Raw genomic sequence first — 7979 nt, forward strand, 5'->3', positions numbered from 1 at the left:
GCAAAATCAAAAGATCTAGTAACATGGCAAGAAAAAGGTTGGATCTTGGACACTTACCAAGGTCCAATAGATGTAATAGCTAGAGAAAATGATATTTTCCAAGAAACTACTATACCAAGGACTTCATTCCCCTTCAAAAATCACCAAAAAGCACCAGGAATGAGCTCACAACTTCAATGGAGGCTAGGGTTACGGTTTATGAGGGTGAGAGGGATATGGAGGCTGAATGATCACGAAAGCCTAGCCTTAATGTTCTTTATATAGGGCTCAAATCCCGAAATTAGGGTTTTCACTAATAACACCTGCCATGTCGTGGCACCTAAGGCCACGCCGTGGCGGGTCATTTAAATCCCGCGGTCCTAGACTTCCCGCCACGTCATGGTGATGCTTCACCACGTCGTGGCCACCCTAATTAAGATTAATACATAAAAATTTGATTCATACATGTGACAGATGTTACAATTCTCCTCCACTTGAATTAGAATTCGTCCTTAAATTCCTTAGCTACAAATAACTCAGGATAGTGCTCTTGCATATCTGCCTTAGGCTTCCAGTCCATTCAAAACCCTTCCGATGCTGCCACTGGACCTTGAACAATGATACCATCTTGTTGCACAAGGCCTTCTTCTTACTATCCAAAATCACCACTGGTCTCTCAACATAATTCAGACAATCATCAACTTGAATATCATCTAAAGGAACCATTTTTGAATCCTCAGCCACACACTTTCAAAGCTAAGAAACATGGAAGGTGTTGTGAATCTGACTGAGCTCCTTAGGCAAATCCAACCGATAGGCTACCATGCCTACCCTGGCTAGCACTCAAAACGGCCGAATATATCGGGGCACCAACTTTTCCCTCTTTTTGTAGCCTATTACACCCTTACTGGGTGATACCTTATGTAAAACCATGTATTTGACCTGGTACTCGAAATCTGATTGACGCCTATCAGCATAACTTTTCTGCCGACTCCGAGCTGCCTGTAACCTCTGCCTGGTCTACTGAATCAACTCTGTCATCTGAAGAGCTACCTTGGTCTTTCTCATAACCTTGTGACCGACCTCTCCCCAATAGACTGGGATACGACACTTCCTCCCATAAAGAAGCTCAAAAGGTGGGGCACCGATATTGGAGTGATAAATGTTGCTATAAGAAAACTCATATAGGGGAAGCTAGAAGTCGCAACTCCCACTGAAATATATAACACAAGCTCTCAACATGTCCTAAAGTGTCTGGATGGTCCTCACGATCTGGTCATTTGTCTGCAGATGATAAGTAGTGCTAACATGTAATCTCGTACCCAGCTCTTCGTGGAACCTTTACCAAAACTGAGAAGTGAACCGAACATCTTGACCAGATACAATGGAAACTAGAACACCATGCTAAGCAACGATCTCGTGCACATACACATCGACCAATTTCTCGGCCGAGGATCTTTCCCGAATAGCTAGAAAGTGGGCATTCTTGGTCAGACGGTCCACTATAACCCAAATCACATGAAACCCCTTAACCGTCTGAGGTAGCTTGGTGATGAAATCCATGTTGATATGTTCCCATTTCCACATGGGAACCATTAAAGGTTGAAGCTTGCCATGCATCCTCTAGTGCTTGGCCTTGACCACCCGACAAGTCAAGCACCTCTCAACATGCCAGACTATCTCCCTCTTCATACACGACCACCAGTAACTAAGTCACAAATCCCAATACATCTTGGTGCCTCCAGGGTGTATCGAAAATTTGGACTTATGTGCCTCCTCCAGCACAATCTGTACGATCCCGCCAAAATCTGGTACCCAAACCCGACTACACCGGGATAATAATCCATGGTCATTGGTAGAAAACATGTCGATCTCACCCTTAATTTTCTCCTGCTTCCAGTTCTCCTTCTTGAATCCCTCGGCCTAAGTCTACCTAATTAAATCCAGAAGTGACGAATCAACCAAAATCCTCATACATAAGCTCCTAACAGAAGAACTAGACGAATTGCGGCTCAAAGCATCAGTGACCACATTCACTTTCTCCGAGTGGTACAAAATCTCTCAGTCATAATCCTTGACCACGTCAATCCACCTACGTTGTCTCATGTTCAGATTTCGTTCATCTATGAGATATCTGAAACTCTTGTGATCTATGTAGATGGTACACCGAACCCCATACAGATAATTTCGCTAAATCTTGAGGGCAAACACCATTGACCCTAACTCCAAATCATGTGTAGGATACCGCACCTCATGCGACTTCAATTGTCGAGAAGCATACGCGATAAACATCCCTCGCTGCATAAGAACTGACCCCAGAACGGTGATGGATGAATCACAATATACAACAAAATCCTCAACACCCTCAAGGAGGGTCAAAACTGGGGCCTCACATAACTTTTGTCTCATCGTCTTGAATGTATCCAGCTACTTAGGCCCCCAACTAAAATTCATGCCCTTCCTCATCAGACGAGTGAAGAGATACAACAACCTTACACCCCGCACCCGAGTTCAACTTAAGGAGAGAAAAGAAAGGAAATGGGTGGAAGTGAGAGGAAAGTAAGAGAAATTGGTGCTCCCGGGTTTCATTAAAGGAAGGAAGTGGAAGGAAATGGAAGCATCCCTTTTCTAGTATGTAAATGTTATTGTTGGATCCTAACCCTAATTTTTCTTATTGGGTGATAATTAGGGATTCTTGTTCTAATCTATCTTTGTCCTTTTCTTTTGTAGATGTCGAACGCAAACAACGCTGCTGCTAGTTCTTTCACGTTGATGAGCCTTTGCCAAAAGGTCACCTTCGATGGAACGAACTTTAGCGAATGGATAAGATACATTCGCACCATTGCTCGCTATGAGGATAAGGAGTATGTCCTCGATGAGAAGCTTGAGAAGATCAACCCCGAAATCGCTACTCCGGCCGAAATCACTGCTTTTGAGACTCATGAGCGAGATGCAACGAAGGTACATTGCATCATGATTGCCACCATGAACTTCGAATTCCAAAAGTCCTACGAGGACATGTACCCGTACGAGATACACCAAGACTTATTGGAGAGATACCTCCAGAACGCGAGACAAGAGCGTTATGAGATTTTCACTAACATGATTTCCGCTAAAATGGGTCATGGAGAATCTCTTACCGTGCACCTGCAAAAGATGCAAAGGTATGTCGACCGCCTTCGCAAGTTAAATGTTGACTTTGGGGAAGACTTGGCGATCGACATGGTGCTTCACTCTTTGCCTCCGATGCACAACCAATTTAGGATGACCTACCACATGAACAAAGAGGAGATCACCCTAAGCAAACTCCAAGGTCTCTTGAGGGTCGCTGAGAGCAACTTCAAAGACAAGTCTGTTGCACCAACTCCCAATCCGCCTGCTGCTCCTGTCTTGGCTATTGGTCAAGGAAAGGGAAAGAAGAGGAAGGCTTCATCGAAGAACTATCGCAAGGTCAAAACCCGAGATGGTGCCTCTTCTAGTGGGACCAAAGTTGATCCCGCTAAGCCATGCCCTAACCCAAAGGAGGCAGAGTGCCACCACTGCCACAAGATAGGACATTGGAAGAGAAGCTGCCCAGAGTACCTGCAAGCAATCAAAGAAGGAAAGATCAAGCCATCTTTCGCAAGTATATACACAATTAAATCTAACGATTCTAATCATGCTATTTCTTGGGTTCTTGATACCGGTTGTGGTTACCACATTTGTTCTAATGTGCAGGGACTAAGAAGAAGTAGGGATGTGGAGCAAGGAAGGACCAATCTAATCATGGGGAACAGAAGATCGTCGCCTGTGACCAAGATTGGAGTGTATTCTTTAGTGCTTAGGAATAATTTGTGTTTAGATTTGAACAATTGTTGCTATTCGCCAGAAATGGCTAGAAACATCATTTCATTTCATGGTTTATATAGACAAGGATTTAGATTTTCTTTTAATAATGAGAATGGTTCTACTTTGGATTATCTAAATGGTGTCTTTTACTTTGAAGCTATACCATGTAATGGAATATATGAAACTGTTATGATTGTTGATAACTTAGGAAATGATGTTTTGAATATAGATTCTTCCACTAGTATGGATAAAGCATCCTTGTGGCATTGTCGTCTTAGACATGTCAACAAGAAACGCATAACCCAACTCCAAAAGGATGGAGTGTTGGAGTCATTCGACCTTAGGGAAGATGACACATGCGAGTCTTGTTTACTTGGAAAGATGACTAAGTCACCCTTCACGAGTACGTGTGAAAGGGGTGAGGGTCTATTGGACTTAATACATACCGATGTATGTGGACCGTTTAGATCAACCACGAAGGATGGGAACCGCTTCTACGTGACTTTTACCGATGATTATAGTAGATATGGGTATATTTATTTAATCAAGCAAAAGTCAGAAACATTTGAAAAGTTCAAAGAGTTCAAGAATGAAGTGGAGAATCAATTGGGCGGGAAAATCAAGATGCTTCGATCCGATCGAGGAGGAGAGTACCTAAGTCTTGAATTCCACGATTATCTCAAGGAGTGTGGAATAGTTTTGCAATTGATGCTAGGAATGGCAACGAGGCGGGTTCGGGGCGGGGCATGGATTCCCAAACCCGCCCCGATAACTTTCGGGTATCTTATCGGGGCGCCCCATTGGGTTTCGGGTTTCCCCATCGGGTTTCGGGTATCTTATCGGGTTTACAACAATTGATAATGAAATCTTTATTCTCTTTTAGGGTACCCAATGTCTTATAAAATATACATGTTCTAGCAACTCTTTTAAATTAAAAACATGATGCATCACTTTAATAAAATAAACTGGATGTTATATTAAAAATTATTTGATTTAAGTTTTTTTTAATACGTCAAAACACATAAAAATGATCATTAACACCAGATTATTAATAACTAAAAAAATTGTCCACGATAAGTATTTTATATTTGAACGGGTACAATTGACAGCAAAATTTTTTGAACATAATATATATATATATATATATATATATATATATATATATATATATATATAATCGGGGCGGGGCGGGTCGGGGCGAGGATAACCCACTCCCTGCCCCGAACCCGATAAAAAACCCGATAACGACCCGTTACCCGACCCGAAATGATCGGGTTTCGGGTTTCCCCGTCGGGTTCGGGTTTTTTTGCCATCCCTAATTGACGCCTCCTAGGACACCGCAGTTGAATGGTGTGGCAGAAAGGCGTAATCGAACCTTATTGGATATGGTTCGCTCTATGATGAGTCGTGCTTCACTACCTATCTCTTTTTGGGGGTATGCCTTAGAGACTTCCGCCCATATCCTTAACTGAGTCCCTACTAAGAAGGTTGCCAAAACACCTCACGAGATGTGGACAGGGAAAGCTCCCTCGTTGGCAAAGGTTTGGGGTTGCGAGGCTTTCGTAAGACGAGATACTCACGACAAGCTCGAACCTCGAAGTGAGCGATGTATTTTCATCGGCTACCCGCAGACATCCTTTGGATATCTCTTCTATAAACCGAAGGACAATGTTGTCTTTGTTGCAAGGAGAGGAGTTTTCCGAGAGCGAGAACTCATAAGCCAAGGAGACAGTGGGAGGCAAATCGAACTTGAAGAGATTCAAGAGTCGATAGATGAAGGAACCTCTACCGCTGGCACTCAACCCGAGGAGGAAACTGTTGGATTAATGTCTAAGTCCATAATTATAATTGGTAAGACTTGACCCGACCCGGCATGGTCCATTTGGGTTGCATGGCATCATGCACTTGGATAGACTAAATGAGAGAAATAAGACACTTATGGTTATTAATATATTATAAGTTCTAGTATATTAATAATAAGAATAATGAGATTATTTAATTAGTATTGATCAAGAATTAATCTAGGATTAATTAAGTGATCAAAAGAAGACTAATTAAATATATGGGTTGATTGTGTAAATCATCCATACTTGTATAGTGGGCTAATGCTCCATGGATAATCAAGTTGGGCTAAAACCCATAAGATGGTCCATGGATGCTCCATGGTGTATTTGAACCCATGGATCCAAGGAAATGGAAAGCCATGACAATTAAGGGTTTACCCTAATTGTAACACTATATAAAGATCACATTCTTGGGAAAAATCGGCCACTAGAGAGAGTAAGAAAGGGCTAGCCGATTTTCATGAAGTGTAGAATTCTCTCAAGTCATTCCAAGTGTATTTGGTGTTGTGTGAACCATTTGAGGTGTCACACTTGGGGCACTTGGCACTCAAGCTTCATGAAGACTTTCTACACCAAAGAGGTATGTATTCAATCTTGCTATAGTCATTGTTTTGTATGCTAGATTAGGATAATACCTTGGAAGTTCTTATTTGCATGTATAATAGAGAACACATAGATCCAAGGTATTTAGGGTTGCATGTACACTTAGGAGTGTTAGAATGCTCAAAACCCAACAGTGGTATCAGAGCCTAGGCTTGCTTTCTCTTATACTTGATGCAAATTGCTGAAAAGTGCTGAAAAACTCGATTTTCTGGCTTTCTGGGCACTGGACTCGCCGAGTCCACTGATGAACTCGCCGAGTCCATGAGTAAAATCATCCTACTCGCCGAGTAGGTTCATGCACTCGACGAGTAGGAGTCCCAGACAGCATATATTCGACTTTTTTGGCTAGAATTGGACTAGGAACATTACCCTACGTTGTTTTTGAACTTATAAACTTGTTTTTGATGTGGTAATGTTCATGCTAATCCAATTTTAAAGATAATTGTCAATAGATTCATGTTTTGTATTAGTTTAAAGTGTTACTCTAATTACATGGAAAAGTTTGATTTGAATTATCTTGTTCTTATGAGTTGCTTAGATTAACAGAAAAGTTGAGTGAAATAGTTGTTTTCAATCCAAATTAATCTAAGAGTTGATTCTAAAATGTGATTTTGTAACTTGTCCTCAAGTTATATGAAAAGTCACATTTAAGTTTCATAAAACTCATAAAAGTTGGCAATGGTTACAAAAGATGAAGAGTCTTGTCCTTAAGTTATGGAGGTTCAAGAGTCAATTCATTAATAAATAAATAAATAAAGTGTAACCTTAATTAATTTCATAAGTTATAAAATAAAGAAAAGTTAATTCTTTTATTAGTTTAAAGTCTTCCATAACTTGTCCTCAAGTTATGGAACTTGGAGAGTTTTTGGATTAAAACTACTTTAAACACATAAGTTATGGAATTAATTAGTTTTGAATAGTTTCAAAACTTGCCCTCAAGTTTTGGAATTTGTAAAGTTTTCACTTATGAATACTTTAATTCCAAGTTAGCCCTTAGAATTTTAAAGAGTTAAAATTCAACCCTTATACTTTATAATATTATAAGTTAATAATATATATATATATATATATATATATATATATATATATATATGTATAAGAGTAAAGTCAGTCTTACCGCTAGTACGCCTCATTCACGAAGCCGGTCTATAAGGTGGGTATAAGGTTGTTGCCTATAAAATGGAAACTTAATGGGTGTCCACTCTCACCCACCGCTTGCTTGACTGGTGGAGGGTCGTTAGCCAAACGGGTTTGACAAGACTATAATTCTCCCTTCATTAAAAGTATTAATGATAAATACTAAGTAACTAAACTCTTAATAATACCCAATCTTAGTTACTTAGGAAAAATGTGAATAAGGTGCTAATCCATGAAATTACACTTTGCACTTTGTTTAAGTCGGTTAGTGGAGCGTGTGTGGTTAACCGGCACACTAACGCGTATTTAACAAGGTAGGCAAAGGGTAACTTAATGTTTATCATAGTATCGATGGAGCGTGTGTGGTTAACTGGCACATCGATTAAGGGGTAAACACTTAAGGGTACCAAGTAATTTGCATGGTTACTTCACACCTTGTTTTGTGATCCTCGGCATCCCAGTCACAAAACCTGAAGGGCACACTCGAGATTGAAACATGCCTTTGAACAGTTCAATGAATCTCAGAGATCTAGGAGTTTCAAAACCAATTAAAACCTAATAATACATTTCGTTTATCTTGGTGGAAAT

The sequence above is a fragment of the Lactuca sativa genome, chromosome 3 (assembly GCF_002870075.4).
Source record: "Lactuca sativa cultivar Salinas chromosome 3, Lsat_Salinas_v11, whole genome shotgun sequence".
In the NCBI taxonomy this organism is placed as follows: Eukaryota; Viridiplantae; Streptophyta; class Magnoliopsida; order Asterales; family Asteraceae; genus Lactuca; species Lactuca sativa.